Below are 17,189 nucleotides of genomic sequence, written 5' to 3'. Positions count from 1 at the left end.
TCAGGTTTGTGAAAAGCTTACTTCATTGTTCTTATTTTTATCATTTTCCAGTGGGCCAGTGGAAAACTTATTAGTGTTCAGCACTAGTTCTAAGAGTATTAAAACATTCCTGGGACTTAAAATCTGAAGATGTGAGTTTCAGGGTTAGAATAAATCACTTAATCTTCTAGAGATCCAGTTTCTTTATCTTCTTTTTATCTATCCAGGTGAAGAAGGTTGAGAACCAAAGGAAATAATCATCCTTGCAGATATTTTATAAGCTATAAATCTCTTTATAAATATAAATTACGGATTTGATATAAGGTATGAGTGAGGGGGTGGGGTGACTCTTGTCTTTTTCACCTGAGGAAGTGGAAATTGCTTTAAACTGAGACAGGAAAACTACATTTTGGAGGAAAGATCGGGAATTTAGTTTTGAACATGTTAAGTCTGAGGTATCTATTAGACACTCAAGTAGACATGTCAAGTAGGCATTTGGATATAGGAATTTGGAGTGTATGGGAGAGACACAGCCTGGAGCTCTAAATTTAGCAATGAATTGTTAGCCTACAGGTGGTTTTAAAAGTCATGAAGCTAGAGGAGATCACAAGGAAATGAGGCAGACACAGAAGAAAATCGGTCCAATGTCTATCCCCTGGGCATTCTGCTGTTCTGAGATCAGAGAGGAGAGGAAAGTAAATGGCAGTGAGGAAGAGCAGTCTTTGATGTCACAGACAGTCCAGGAGAGCACGGTGCTGAAAGCCAAGTGAAAAGTTTTCCAGAAACATGAGGTTAGAATATCTTCTTGATGCCCTTCAATGCATATAATGAGCAGGCAGAATTGAAAATTGAGAACAGGGCACAGGCTTTCACAGGAGCACAGCTTCAAGGTGCTCAAGGAAGCATCAGTGGCCCACGAGCAGAATCTGTGGATATGCTAAATGACTGCTTGGGGATTTGGAAATCTAATTTGTGCTTTGCCACTGGTCTAATTGGGTAGTATGCTATTCTACTGAATCAAGTCTCAAGTAACTTAGCAATGTGTTCCTCTTTAAATCAATGTTATAAGGAATTTGAAGGTGTGTTCAAGTATTAAAATGATATTTTGCTTTCCTAAAGGAACACTTCCGATTTTGGAAAGACCTGCTTATGCCATCTTTTAATGGTGAAATCACCTATCATCATGAAAACAGGTTTTGATTTTCATAAACTCAATTTATATTAAACTTTTAGGTAACATACCGATGACATGACATGTATCTCATACAGCCATAATGCCATAGTCAATTACAACATCTATGTTAACAGTGTGTGGGCCGAGAATAAGATTTGGGGAAGCACCCACCCCATGTTGACAGCTCTTTTTTTAAACTTCAGTCTCAGTTCCAGCAAAATTTTGCCTTGAGATACTTAGTTATAGCTTAGTTTGCCCTGGTGCTGTCTGACCCTATTGCCACATCTCACCTTTGTTCCTTAACTTTCCCCCAAGGTAAGGGGTGCTGATTACCTCCCTCACTGCTGACTGGCAATGCCCTCCAGTGGTCATTGTGGAAAAAGAGCCCTGAAAATAATGTCCCAACTTGCCAATGGACTGTGAGAATAAGAGCTAATTGATACTGAGAAACTATTGCTAGAGTATTTTAGCTTGTACCAGTTATTTTTTCTTTCATTCTTCTTTATTTGGTTCTTCTGGCAAGCTATTTTTCCTGATACTCTTTCCAAACATTCTTTCTTTCTTGACATTATTTCTAAACATATAAATCTGTATCTAATATCAATGTGATCTTGATACAGATTTATATGCTTAGAAAGAATTTATGGGTATCAGGCAAGCAAAGGCAGATGGTGCAAATGCTATTTTAAGCTTGGATGGATCCTAGAACAAAGAGGAAGATTATTTGAAGAAATTTTTATTCCTGGAGAATAAATGCAAACACAGTATTCACTGCATTCTTTTCCTAAAATATGTTGCCTAGTGACCAAATAGAATCAATTGTCAATTGATCTGGTGGGAATCTCAATAGATGGTCTGTTTGACTACCCTTTATGAGGAAGAATAAGGATGAGATTGTGAAGCTCTATCTACCCAGGGGAAAGGAATCTGTGGCAAGAAGGAATTGGAGAGGGGGAGTAGAACTAAGGACAGGAAAGAATAGAAAGAAATGAGAGCAAAAAAAAAAGGTCCAATTTAATTTGTTGAAAAAATGATTATTTTTTATCTAAAAGATAAGAAGGAATAAGATAGAAAATGTATAACAATAATTAAAGAATGCATGTACATTGCCGGGCTTTATATATATTTACATGTTTAATCTCTACAACAGTCATACGAGGAAACATGTATTAATATCATTCTCCTTTTATATTTGAGAAAATTGAATCAAAGAAAGTTAAGGAATTTAACCAAAGTAGAAGATAGTCTGGGTTCAGAATCCATTTCCTTAAGAAAGAACATTATGAAAAAACATTTTTTAAAAATAGGAAAGAGAATATAGAAGTTTGGAAATAAAACAGTAAGGACATTTTAAGAAGTTTAATGTACCTACATATATTAGCTCAGGCTGCCACAACGAATACCATAGCCTGGGTGGCTTAAACAACTGAAACGTATTTTCTCACAGTTTTGGAGGCTAGAAGTATCAGATCAAGGTGCCAACTGATTCGGTTTCCCATGAGAGCTCTCTTCCTGGCTCGTAGACTCCACTTTCTCACTGTGTGCTCACATGGCCTTTCTTCTATGAGCACTTAGAGAGAAAGACAGAAATATACAGTTAGACTCTTCCTCTTCTTGTAAGAACACCGGTCTTCTGGGATTAGAGCCCCACCCTCTGACCTCATTTAGCTTTAGGTACCTCCCTAAAAGTGTTTTCTCCAAATACAGCCACATTGGAGGTTAAGGCTTCAATATATGAATTATGGGGGACACAATTCAGTCCACTGCAACATATTTTATCCTATATAAATAAAACAAAAACCTAAAAGAGATATCAAAAAGTTCAGGGGATATGTACAAGAATATTTATTGTAGCGTAAGCCATAGTGGTTAAATAAAACAAGACAAAACTGAAAAACAAAGAGAATGTTCTTTAATAGGGCAATAAATAGGTGAATAAATAGGTGAATAAATCATGGTTACATCCATGATGTAGAATATTATGCAACCATTAAAAAGTGTGAATTAGAGCTAGTTGATGTAAAAATTTAAGTTAAATAAGCAAGAAAAAGAGATGTGTATATAACATGATCATATTTTTATATTAAAACAATAACAAAATAATCCTATATATGTTCCAGTTGCTTTTTATTGAGACATAATTGACTCATAACATTATATTACTTTCAGGTGTACAACATAATGATTTGACATATGTATATGTTACAAAATGATCACCACAATACATCTAGTTAACTTCCATTCACTAAAGAAAATATTCTTCAATTCGGTTTGTACAGTACAATTAAATTTCATACAGCATAGGTGGCATAATCCAGAGCTAGTTTAGCATTCAATGAGAGAACAGATTAGATTTCTAAAAGGAGAAATTAGTGAAGAAAAGATGATCAGGTCTTAAATCAAAGTCTCGGAAACTGAGATTCTATATAGAGCCATGTGGCATGACCCCAGGAAGGCTCTCAGAGCTGGATTAAAGTAGAATATAATTTGAGTAGAGTATCTTAGACTCATCTTTCCCAAAAATTGAACTCTTCATTTCCATTCCAACATAAATCACTTTCCAGTAAAGGTGTCCTTTGTGTTTCCCCCAAAACACAGAGGGAGGCAAACATTCAACTGATCCTAGGAAATACAGAGATGTGGGGAAGTAAAACCTGAAATGGAAGAATGCCAAAGAAAGGTGCATTATAAAGCCACTTCCCATTATGGTTAACTGGAGCTAAACCCACCCAGAAACTCTAGAACTCTAGTACAACAGAGTTCATGGGTATATTTCTGAGGGAGAGGAAGTTGGAGTATTGATATGTCAGCTCCCCATATATCATGGGTTGGGGGCAATTCTCATTATTTCTGGGACAATAACTGTAACACATCCAGGTTCCTCTTGAGTGTAGAGCCAGTATGTTCCCACAGTCAGGAAAAAAAAAATCCTCAAGCAAGCAGTAGCATTTGTTCCCAATAAGTTTTTTTTGTTGTTTAAATTTCCCTTCTTTTTTCATTTTTTTTATTGAAGTATAGTTGATTTACAATGCTGTGCCAATCTCTGCTGAACAGCAAAATGACTCAGTTTTATACATATATACATTCTTTTTTTTAATATTGTTTTCCATTATGGTTATGCCAGGATATTGGATATAGTTCCCTGTGCTATACAGTAGGACCTTGCTTATTCATTCTAAATGTAATAGTTTGCAGCTACCAACCCCAAATTCCCAGTCCACCCCTCTCCCTCCCTCCCTCCCCCTTGGCAACTACAAGTCTGATCTCTATGTCTGTGAGTTTCTGTTTTGTAGATAAGTTCACTTGTGCCATATTTTAAATTTCCCTTCTTTTTTTTAAACATCTTTATTGGAGTATAATTGCTTTACAATGGTGTGTTAGTTTCTGCTTTATAACAAAGTGAATCAGTTATACATATACATATGTTCCCATATCTCTTCCCTCTTGCGTCTCCCTCCCTCCCACCCTCCCTATCCCACCCCTCTAGGTGGTCACAAAGCACCGAGCTGATCTCCCTGTGCTATGCGGCTGCTTCCCACTAGCTATCTATTTTACATTTGGTAGTGTATATATGTCCATGCCAGTCTCTCACTTTGTCACAGCTTACCCTTCCCCCTCCCCATATCCTCAAGTCCATTCTCTAGTAGGTCTGTATCTTTATTCCCATCTTACCCCTAGGTTCTTCATGATCTTTTTTTTTTTTCTTAAATTACATATATATGTGTTAGCGTACGGTATTTGTTTTTCTCTTTCTGACTTACTTCACTCTGTATGACAGACTCTAGGTCCATCCACCTCACTACAAATAACTCAATTTCATTTCTTTTTATGGCTGAGTAATATTCCATTGTATATATGTGCCACATCTTCTTTATCCATTCATCTGTTGATGGACACTTAGGTCACTTCCATGTCCTGGCTATTGTAAATAGAGCTGCAATAAACATTGTGGTACATGACCCTTTTTGAATTAATCTACAAACAATAAATGCTGGAGAGGGTGTGGAGAAAAGGGAACCCTCTTACACTGTTGATGGGAATGTAAATTGATACAGCCACTATGGAGAACAGTATGGAGATTCTTTAAAAGACTAAAAATAGAACTACCATACGACCCAGCAATCCCACTACTGGGCATATACCCTGAGAAAATCATAATTCCCAATAAGTTTTAAGGTAAGATAATCTTCTCTAAACTGCGGTTCATCACCACAGATATCTCTGATCTATTTCCAAGTTTTGTTGCTTCTACGTCCCTAAAATCTCTTGAATCCAGCCACATCTCAACATCCACAGCACTACCAGGCTAGATCAATCACCATCTCTTGCCTCAAAGGTTGCACACATTTCTAATAGATCTTCCTCCCTTCAGTATGCTTTTTCCAGATTATTCTACACAAGGAAGCTTGACTGATACAATATAAATATAATCATGATATTTCTCCACTTAAAACACTGTGATGTTTCCTCAGTACCATCTGAATAAATTCTGAACGTGTTAGCCTACTTTAGACTCCTTAGCATGGTCAGGAAGGTATATTTCAAGTACCTATCTCCCCTGTACACATACTTACAGACTCACACCACTTGATGTTATTCCTGCTAAATGTCCATTATGGTTAGCAAACCTTTTCTTGGCCTAAGAAGTGGATCTCTGCAACTTTTTCATGCTTCTCATTCCTCAGGGAAAGTATCTCAAAAAAGATAGGAGCTATAGATACATTATTTTCCTAGATGATCTTTTCCTAGAATGATATTCTAGGAATATCATTTCCTAGAATGATATAAATAATCTCAGCCTCCCAGTCCCATCGTATAGGATCATTATTTCTTGTGATGCTGGTGATCTATTCCACACTTTCTCTGTTGCTTGAACCCCAACCCAGAGATGATTCTATAATCCTTCTCTTCATTTAAGTCTGATAGAAGTTTCTGCAGAAACTTCCCAGGCAAGCTTAAGGTAGAAGGCTATGTTTTGAGAGGCAATCCCTGGTTTGGAAAAATATTTAAAACTAATTTACAGAAAAAATATCAGTTGGAATTGAGAAAGTTGTGGATTAGTCATACCTCAAAAACAAAATCCCATCCTCTGATTCTCTTTTCTGGCTGGACCTGTAATGACTTCTGTAAGACCACATGCATAGAGGGGCCTTATGTATGGCTGAAGGATAACATACACCTGTTGTCACAAAATATCCTCTTCTATAAGAGACAAATTGCCGAGGTTGGAGGGACAATTTACCTGTTTCAACACCAAATAGTAAAATTATTGACAGCAAAACTTTCCTCTTATTTTTACTTAAATCTTAAGTGTGTCGCATAGTGTGTGGTACAGAAGATGCTATATAAACTATAATGCTAGGAATAGATAAAGATGGTATATTAAGTAAGTGAAGTAGAGTAGACTTGGCCACTCATCTTTTCTCACACTAGGTACCAGACCTGGTTTTATAGCCTGTCCAAAATTTTAGTTTAAGTCACTCTAAATGTCCTGGTTTCTCAGGTTAAATGATCAGGCAGACTCATCCATAAACCTCACCTTCTTTCCTTCTGAGCCAGATAAGACATGAATTTCATGATGATTTCAAGGAAGAAATGTACAACTGCAGGAAGGTAGTGGTTGGTTTGAAATTTAGTGGAAAATTCCATGGGTCCAAGGACCTGAAATCTTGCATCCTCAACTCTTCCTACTCTTTGGCAGTTATGTTAATTCAATGATCAAACCCTGTCAATTATATTTCAATAATGTCACTAGAATCTTGTGTTCTCACCACCTTTACTGCTACAGCCCTAGTTCAAGTTCTTTTCTTTTAATCTTTTACCTATAAGATGTTGGTCACAGATTCCTTCTGCCATCCAATCCCCTACACCTCCTTACTTCCCATCCCATGTCATTGTCCACACTGCAGCCAGATTGACCAATTATAAACAAATATTATCAAGTCATTCCCTTTTCAAAATTTTTATGTTATTATCTTTGCTTACAGAAAAAAAAATCCATATAAGGTATTTCAAAATTTGTGTCATGAAAAAAGAATACTAATTAATGAATAACATTTATTGTTTCAAATTATTTCTGTAGTGGCGACTGCTTTTCATGCATCAAAATTGTTTTCGGTTTTTACAGCAAGAATGTCCTGAAAATTATTCTTGAAAATGTTTGTTGTAATATATTTTGCTGTTACACTGAGCACCTGCAATGTCTGATACTTTGCTAGGACTATCCAGTCGCAAAAGAGTTGCGAGTCAATGTCAAAGTTGGTTTTTGTTTAGGAGGGGCAAGGAGATCCACAGCATTGTGAAAAGTTGCTCAAGAACTACTGGGTGGTCTTACGTTTCAGGATCCACCACCAGGTGGCGCTATATAAAACTTTTTCCAAGCTGTTTCCACACAACATTTATCAAAAAGAAACAGGGTAACACATATGATGTGATTTTCCTCTTCTGAATTCTTCATTTTGGCTGTTTTTTGATAATTTTAGTAGATTCATCTCAGTAAATGTGGCAGCCTGCCAGATTTAGGGGATTCCTCAATTTTCTCAATTTCCCCCAAATCCTCCTACAACACAGGAATACTGCAATTTGACATACACATACATACTGTGTATTTCATAAATTAAGCTAAGGCTTTCTTCCTTGTTATGATAAAACAAACAAACAGACAGAAAACATGCTTAAGAGAGGTAACTTCTTTGTCAAAGATTTTAGTCTAAATTTTCTCTGTCAGAGAGCTAGGGCCAGCCCAGCCCATTAACTGGTCATTCTAGTTAGCGGTTGAGACTGGGTCCCCAGGGAAAAAGCCAACAGGTTTTTTTGGGTTTTTTTTTAGCCCAGCCTGGTATCCAGGACCAGAGGAAAAGTCTAAGCCCAAGTCCTGGGAGAAATCTAGGGCTTAAAATTCATTATTCCTCCTATAATTTCTACTTAAGGAAACTGAAGCAGGCCATGTGCAGGACTTCAGTAGGGGAAACTGGAGAATGGGTAGAATAGGTAGGCCATTACACAAAGAGGATCCCAGGAGACTGGGAAATTGGGCACTAGATAGGTTAATATACACTATAAGCCTGACCAGATAGACGTTAATCTTAGACTCATGAGTACCAAAAATTGAAGTGATTTAGAAATCATATTATGTAGTGATTTCAAAACAGATTATAAGGTTATGACTTCAAAGAGCTTACTCAGATAAGCAATTGAATATTGCCAGCCATATTAGTAAACAAAGGATGTCACAGTCATCAACAATTGCAGCCACCGCCCATGGTGAGCCCTGAGGGAACTCAGGAAAGAAAAGAATACCTGCCATCTAGCAGCCATCAGACTGCAGCCACCCACCATGGTAAGCCCTGAGGAAACCCAGGATGTGAAAGCACAGGATATTGACCCCAGATGGCTGAGGTGCATATCAAAGGAATGATTTCAGTGAGTCCAGACTCTTGCATCTTCTTATACACAGAACAGCACTGAATTCCTTAGCTTGAGTTTTCTGGTTTTCTGTAATTAACAATAATCTTTTGACTTTCAGACTATCTGCCTTTTGTTGCAAAACTCCTATATATCCTGACTCCACCCTCATCTCCTCTAAGCAGTTCTCTCAGGGTAACTTGAGATGCTGCCTCCCGGGCTTGAAGTCCTAAAAAATTTCAGCAAATAAAACATAACTCTCAACTTTTAGGTTGTGAATATTTTTTTAGTCGACACAGAGAAGTGAGGATAGTGGAGAGAGGGTTGAGTGACTGGGGCTTTGGTAAATTTCTCTAATTCAATTAAGGTGAATTTTCTTCTGTTTCTTTAATCTACTATGTTTTCATGAAAGATTTCCTTGTGCTTTTAGTGGCATATCCAAAAAAGAAGAAATAAGAAATCATTGCCAAGATCAGTATCAAAATTTCTCCATATGTTTTATACCAGTAGTTTTATGGTTTCAGGTTTTACATTTAATAAGTATTTAATCCATTTTGAATCAAGTTGGCATATGGTGCCAGATAAGGGTCCAATTTCATTCTTTTCCATGTGGATATCCAGTTTTCACAAAATCATGTATTAAAAAGACCACCTTTTTCCCATTGCATATTATTGCCTCCCTTGTCAAATATTAATTGATCATATATGCATGGATTTATTTTTAGGCTCTCTATTCTCTTCCACTGGTCTGTTTTTTTATGCCAGTACTATATTATTTTGATTACTATAGCTTTGTATATAATTTGAAATCAGAAAGTGTGATGTCTCCAGCTTTGTTTTTCTTGTTGAAGACTGCTTTCCTTATTAGAACTCTTGTGTTTCCATACAGTTTTTTTAGATTTTTAAAATTTATTTCTGTTGAAAAATGGCTTTGGAATTCTGATAGGGATTTCACTGAATCTTAAGTTGCTTTGGGTAGTATGGACATTTTAACAATATTAACTCTTCCAATCCATGTACAGGAAACACATTTCCGTTTATTTGTCTTTTCTTCCATCCCTTTCATCAATATCTTTCTTATAGATTTCAATGTATAGATTTTCCATCTCTTTGGTTAAATTTATTCCTAAGTATTTTCCTCTTTTTGATGCTATTTTAAATGGGATTTTTAGAATTTCCTTTTTGAATAGTTTATTGTTACTATATAGAAATGCAAGTGATTTTTGTATGTCCATTTTATATCTTACAATTTTACTGAATTTATTTATTAATTTTAACAGTTTATTGATTGTGTCTTTAAAATTTTCTACACCTAATGTCATGTCATCTGTAAACAGACAATTTTAGGTCTCCATTTCTGACTTGAAAACCTTTCATTTCTTTTTTTTTTGCTTCATTGTTTTGGCTAGAAATCTCAGTGTTATATTGAATAGAAGTTGTGCTAGTGGGACCCTGGTCTTATTCCTGAGCGTAAAGAAAAAGTTTTAAGTTTTCACTCTTGAGTATAATGTTAGCTATGTGCTTGTCATATGCAACCTTTATTGTGTTGAGTACATTCCTTCTATACCTGATTTGTTGAAAGTTTTTACCATGAAAGGATATTGGATTTTGTCAAATGCTTTTTCTGTCTCTTTTGAAATGATAAAATTACTTTTATCCTTCATTTTGTTAATGTAGTATGTCACATTTATTGATTTGCAGATGGTGAACCATCCTTGCATCCCAGGGATAAATTCTAATTAGTCATAGTTTATGACCCTTTCAATGTACTGTTGAGTTCAGTTTGCTAGCATTTTGTTGAGAATTTCTTCACCTATGTTAACCACAAATATCAGTCTGTAATTTTCCTTTCTTGTAGTATCCTTGTCTGGCTTTGGTATTAGGGTAATGGAGGCCTCAAAAAATGTGTTTGGAAGTGTTCTGTACTCTTTATTTTTTTGAAGAGTTGAGAAGGGTTGGTATTAATTCTTCTTTAAATGTTTGTTAATTCACCAATGAATTGGTCTGTCCTCTGTTGGGAGGTTTTTTTTTTGATTACTGATTCAATCTTTTTACTTGTAATTGGTCTGTTTATACTTTCTATTTTTTCATGATTCAGGCTCAGTAGGTGTATGTCCTTAGGAATTTATCCATTTCTTCTAGGTTATCCAATGTGTTGGTATATAACTGTTCATAGTATCTCTTATGATCCTTTGTATTTCTGTGGTATCAGTTGTCATGTCTTGCCTTTCATTTCTTATTTAATTTATTTGATTATTCTCTCATTTTTCTTGGTTAGTCTAGCTAATGGTTTGCCAATTTTGTTCATTTCAAAAAACCAACTCTTAGTTTCATTAATCTTTTTTCTATTGTTATTCTAATATATATTTCATTTATTTTGGATCTGATCTTTGTTATTTTCTTCCTTTTGCTAACTTTAGCCTTACTTTGGTCCTCTTTTTCTAGTTTCATGAGGTATCCATTCATTCACTCTCTGTCTTTCAACTGGAGAATTTAATCCATTTACATTTGAAAAAATTATTGATAGGTAAGGACTTACCTATTGCTATTTTATTCATTATTTTCTGGATGTTTTGTGGTTCTTTTGATGTTTTCCTCCTCTCTTGCTGTCTTCTTTCTATAATTTATTTCTTTAGTGGTATATTTTATTTCCTTTATCTTTATGCATCTACTATAAGTTTTTGCTTTGTGGTTACCATTAGGCATACATAAAATATCTTTTAACTTTCTATTTTAAGGTGATAACAGCTTAACGTTGAATGCACGCAAAAAGTCATCTCTTTTACTCCATCCCATTTTCTGTTTTTTGGTGTCACAATTTACATCTTTTTATATTATGTAACCATTAACAAATTATTGTGGCTATATTATTTTTAACACTTTGTCTTCTATGCTTTATACCAGAATTACACACCACCATTAGAGTAGTATTAGAGTATTCTGAATTTCATTATATATAAACTTTTACCAGTGAGTTTTCTACTTTCATAATTAATGTCTTTTTGTTTCAGCATGAGGAACTCCCTTCAACATTTCTTATAAGACAATGTTTTATTTTGTTTTAGCACTTTGAATGTATTATCCACTTTTTCTTAGTCTGCATGATTGTTGCTGGTAAATTCGCTGATAGCTCTGTAGGGGGTCCCTTGTATATGATTATTTTCTTTTCTTTTACTTCTTTCAAAAATTTCTGTTTGCATTTGATTTTTGACAGCTTGATTATAGTGTGACTTGGTGATGTCTTCATTGAGTTGAATCTAATTGTGGACCTTTGAACTTCTTGTATTGGATATACATATCTCTCCTTAGATTTAGAAAGTTTTTCACCATTATTTCTTTAAATAAGTTTTCTGCCCCTCTTCTCCTGGTATTCCCATGTTGTGTATATTCACTTCTTGATGGAGTTCCATACATTTTATAGCCTTTCTTTACTCTTTATTATTTTGTCATTCCTGTAATTGGGTAATATCAAATGACTTATATTCAAGTTTGTAGATTCTTCTACTTGATCAAGTTTGACATTGACACTCTCTATTGCATTTTTCAATTCATGCATTGCAGTCTTCAGCTCCAATGTTTGTGTTTGATTCTTTTTTTTTTATGATTTCTCTCTTACTGAACTTCCTATTTTGTTCATTTGTTGTTCTTCTGATCTTATTGAGTCATCTATTTGTTTTCTTGTAGCTCACTAGGATTCCTTAAAGCAATTATTTTGAATTATTTGTATATCTCCATTTATTTGAAGGCAGTTACTGGGAAATCATTGTGTCCCATTGGTGAATCATGTTTCCTTCATTTTTGTGTGTTTCTTATAGTCTTGTATGGATGTCTGCACATTTTGTGAACCAGCCACCTCTTCCAAATTTAATGAACTGGTTTTGGAGAAAGATCTTTACCTATAGGTGGGTACGAGTGTGCTGGCAGGGTAGAGTGTGGTAATTATGGCTTTGGGGAGGGTGCAGTTATGTATCCTCCATGTAGCTCCATCAGCTGAGTTCAGCATCACCAAAGATTGAGGGGGTCCTCAGTAGCCAAGGCTGTGAGTGTCTGTAGTCATGGTGAGGGCTGTTAGGGTCTTTGGTAATGAAGGCTCCTGGGGTCTTCCTGATCTCTTTTTTTCACACAGGGGAAGTCATGGATGAGTGGATTCCTCTTGGCACTGGGCTGGTTTGTGGGTGCTCTCACATTTGCAATGGCACCAGTGTCTGATGTGTAGGTATCTGTGAAATGGTCATGGAATTGGAGTCTGTAGTATGGGCATGCATGGAGAGACTGTGCCTTTAGGGTTTAGGGGCACTAGTGCCCAGGCAAGGTGCCCTCACCTTAGCATTGGTAATGGTGTGAGTGGTGCAGGCACTTATGGAGTGACCACATGAAGCTGAGGTATGGAGCATGAGTGTGCACAGATCTACAGCAGCTCTAGCTTCTGGGATACAGGCACACCTTCTTCAACAATGGCTCCAGTCCCTAGGTGCAGGCACTTTTGGAGCCAGGGCATGGAGAGTGGGTATGCATGGAGCTACCACAGTTCCAGGGGTTGAGACATGGGAACTACTGCTGTGGTGGTGGCTCTAGTGTCCTTGGTGTGGGCACTTGTGGAGAAGCTATGAAATCAAGGTCTGGAGCACAAGTGTGTGTGTGAGAGTGAACATGTTTCTGGAGCCAGGATCTAGAATGTGAGTGTGCATGGAGTCCAGGATGTGTTGGGTTTGGGGTTGAGGGCAACTCATTACCATGGTGGGCAACAGTGACTCCTTCTTGGGGGTTTCAGTAATGTCCCTTTCTCAGGGAGGTCTCTAGCAGTGACAGCTGTTGGTTCTTTCAGTGGTGAAAGCTGCCAGTGTCCTCAATGGAGGAGGTCACTGGGGTCTATGCTGACAAACTCTACTGAGTCCTCCATTGAGAAGGTTGCAAGGGGTGCTTGACTATCAGAAGGGCTGTTGAGGTCCTCTATGGCAAAGACTGCTGGGGTCCTCTATAGAGCAGGGGACCACAGTGGCACCCTCTGTAGAGCTGATACTGATAGCTTCTTTGTTCCTAGTCATATTCAGATGGCTTAGCTAAGCTGATCTCCCCAGTGATCTTTTCTGTGTGATTATTCTATTTTTTGCTCTACTGTGTTGTTGTATGTTCTTATTTAGACTCTTGAATCTTCCCAAAGCTATTTTCATGTGAATAGCTATCTTTTTGTTTTGTTTTGTTTTGGTGTGTGAAGAGATGAAGGTTGGTATCACCCACTCCACCATTTTGCTAAAATCACCACTCCTTACTCTGTCTTTAGTTATTGTGATTATTGGACTTGTTTTATCATCCTTACTAGTTTATTTGTTCACTTTTATTTGTGTATTTTCTGCTTATTCTTAACACAGTTCTTGGCTCATGGTAAATCTCATGAATATTTATAGAATATGAAATATCCAGTGCCTGGCATATAGTAGGCACTGAAAAAATGTTTGTATATAATTGGTTTGGATGAAGTATTATAGTGTACAAAAATGCATGTCCTTCTGCCTTCAGCAGTAAGAGTCATTTCTTTTAATCTCCTAAAGCTGGCTCCATGAGGGCAATAGCTTTGCCTAGAACACCTCACTGACATTTATTCACAGAAGGAAACCACCCTAACATTAGAATGAGCTGAGCAAGCTGTAGGTGTTACAAATAGGATTCCAGCTGGGAAACCCACACAGCACACACCAACAAAAAAACCCTGCAACCAGTCTTAAGCTAAATGCACAGATGTGTGTGGGGAAATTCCTTAAATAGCATGGGTGGGTTGTAAGTTTAGACTGTGATATCTCAACTGTGTGCTATGGGGGTGTGGATATGGAAAGAAAACTAAAACATAAGTGCAGGACATTTTAGGTTGGGATATGACTGTAGGAAGAACTGGATACCCAACATTTAGAGAATATCATACTTCTCTTGACAAAACACTTAGATAAATAGAATGATAGGTAAGTGCACACACACACACACACACACACACACACACACCCTATACCTGTATTATATCATGCTCCATTCCCTGTTGTAAAAAAACAAGCTGGGTTTATTTGGATTTCCAATGCAAAAAAAAAAGGTAAGAAACCACAAAAGTACATACAATTGGAAATTAAAACAATGTTGTCTTTTTTTTTTCTTTCAAAGGAATATTTGAAAGTGCTCCATCTGGGAATCAAGATATATATGTATCTAGGAACCAAGGGAAGGAAATAAGATTCTCAACTCTCACCATTCTTTCCTATGTCCCAATTGCATAATTGGTCTTGCTTGTCACTGCACTCTTAAGCATCACCAAATTAGAGTTCCTGGTTCCCCAAAAGGTAAACACTTTTCCAGGAACCACAGTAAGGTTTCTCATGAACTTGAAACTGAACCTACCACCTGCTTTTTCTGGCTCCTCATGCCAGTAGATCAATAGGCAAAGTAACTAATTGATGTAATAAGGGTACAATCAGCCCAGATTATCAGAAGTGATGTTTTCTGTTGGCTAATGTTGGCAGGGAGGAGTATGTTTGGAACTGCCTTGTTGCTTTCATATCCAGTAATAACAGTTATTGGACAATAGCAACAACCACAGCCTAGGAAGGCAACTAAGGGACAAGACTTCGTGGGGCTAGCAACTCAGACCAGCCAACATTCTGGCCCAAGATGAGGAAACACTACAATGAACAGTTGGAGAGAAAGAAAATGATGACAAACATCAATCACAGCCTCACTACTGTAGCAAGGACTGAAGTATATTTCAATAACTAACTTGCTTTAAATCTTAACATCTAAGTGGCATTATGTGGCCAACATCTAGAATGAGACTTGGTGACAGATTGGAAAAAAGTGAAGGCAACCTGTTCTCACAAAAAGGGGGACTCCATATTGGGGTGTGGAGACCTGAGTGATATAAAGGGTGGTCTCTATCAGATTTCATTTTTGGATCCTCTCAGCCTCACTTTTCTCTTGCTATGGTCATAGCTGCATAGCTTTACAACTTCACACATCTGAAATTCAACAGTACCTTGTCTCATAACCACACTGTACACTTCTTGCCTCCCACCTTGGAACTTTTCTATCATTTGGAAATGAGAAGCTGTGGGACTCCACTTAAGCCCACATATGTGCACACCAGTGGTGTGGGGAATTTGACAACTTATGGGGCAAATATTTGCCAAATAGGAAAAGAGAGTTGGAGTATAAATGATTCCCTCATTTTCTCCATGCAGAGGCTGTTCTGATGTGTACTTTATATGGCTTCTCAGAGTATAGTACCTAGGGATTAACCCATTAGTCACACTTAATGGTAAACCGCTCAATAATATATCCTTGTATCAGTTCTCCCTCTTTCCTTTTTACTCTCCCCTTGTCCCTCATTCTTATTCCATAAGATCCCTCTCCCTAATAAAGGAATAGTGTACAAGCATTTTTATATCTGTCTCACTTTCCTGAGGAACCCAGGCTAAGACACCCGGAGAGTGCTGTTAGTCAATTTCCACAAAAAGTAGTTGGAAGATGTTTCCGTCTCACCTGGAGATGGAGAACCTTGGAGCCCTTCAAAAGTCAGCCCTTATTTTAAAGTTTTTCACTTTTGGTAAATTGAAGTCCTTGATGACATTAACCAATAAAATTTTGTTTTTCTTCAAGTCATTTTAGGAAAATCTGCACTGAAATTACATCTGATACAGCACCCCAAAACAAGTTCCTAACCTGGTTCTGTCATTTATTTTAGTTTTAAGGCTGCTCCCACCCTTATATTAAGACAGAAGAACAGAGGCAGATTCAGAAGAAGGAGAAAGATGAGAAGGAGGCCATTGTTAACTGAATAGTCCAAAGAAACTGTACAGGAATAGGTGTATGAAGCAGGGTCATCCCTTACTGTCTGAGTTACCTGGTTAGGTGAGTAACCAAACTAATTTAGTCATGTCTCAGACTAGACCATCACCATCATCATCACAATGATAAAACCTCATTAGGTTAATGTAGGTAACAAAAGGTATTTGGTAAGAAGGACTTCATGAAATGTAAATCTCTGTGCAGATTAAGTTACTGCTATTATAACTATTCTCAGCCTAGAGATTCTTCGCCTCTCTCTGTGGGATCTCCAGAGAGGCAATATGTGATTTTAGGGGAGGTGTGAATTTTGAGAAGATTCGTGTCATGTCCTGTCTCCATCACTTCCTGCTTGGTCTATATCCATGTCCCTACATTGCTCAGAGCCTCAGATTCTTCATGAGTAGAATGAGAATAATAATAAAGACTACAGTACATACTCCTGACAGAGATGTTGTGAAAATCAGTAAGATAACATTTGTGAAAGCACTTTATTAACTATCAAGAGCAAGATAAATATTAGTTACTATTAATATTCTCCCCCATCATCCTATTAAGGCATTTTCCTGGTTGAAGAGATGATTATTCCACATTATACTTGGCTAAGCAAATTACAAATATATAATTTCTCCCTTGAATTATCAATATTAAGTTGAAGTGGAAAGTTCATCTTCTTCAGGTTGTCAGACTGAGAAATCTCTCTACATTACCACCATGGGAACTTAAGATCACCAAAACTTGTGGGACATCTCTAGTCCATTGAGAACAGACACACACAGATAGTTATAAGCTATTTCTTCAAGTACTAAAT

This window comes from Phocoena sinus, chromosome 4 (genome assembly GCF_008692025.1).
Source record: "Phocoena sinus isolate mPhoSin1 chromosome 4, mPhoSin1.pri, whole genome shotgun sequence".
NCBI classification, from domain to species: Eukaryota; Metazoa; Chordata; class Mammalia; order Artiodactyla; family Phocoenidae; genus Phocoena; species Phocoena sinus.
The sequence above is the reverse complement of the archived record's forward strand: the minus strand, read 5'-3'. Positions refer to the sequence as shown.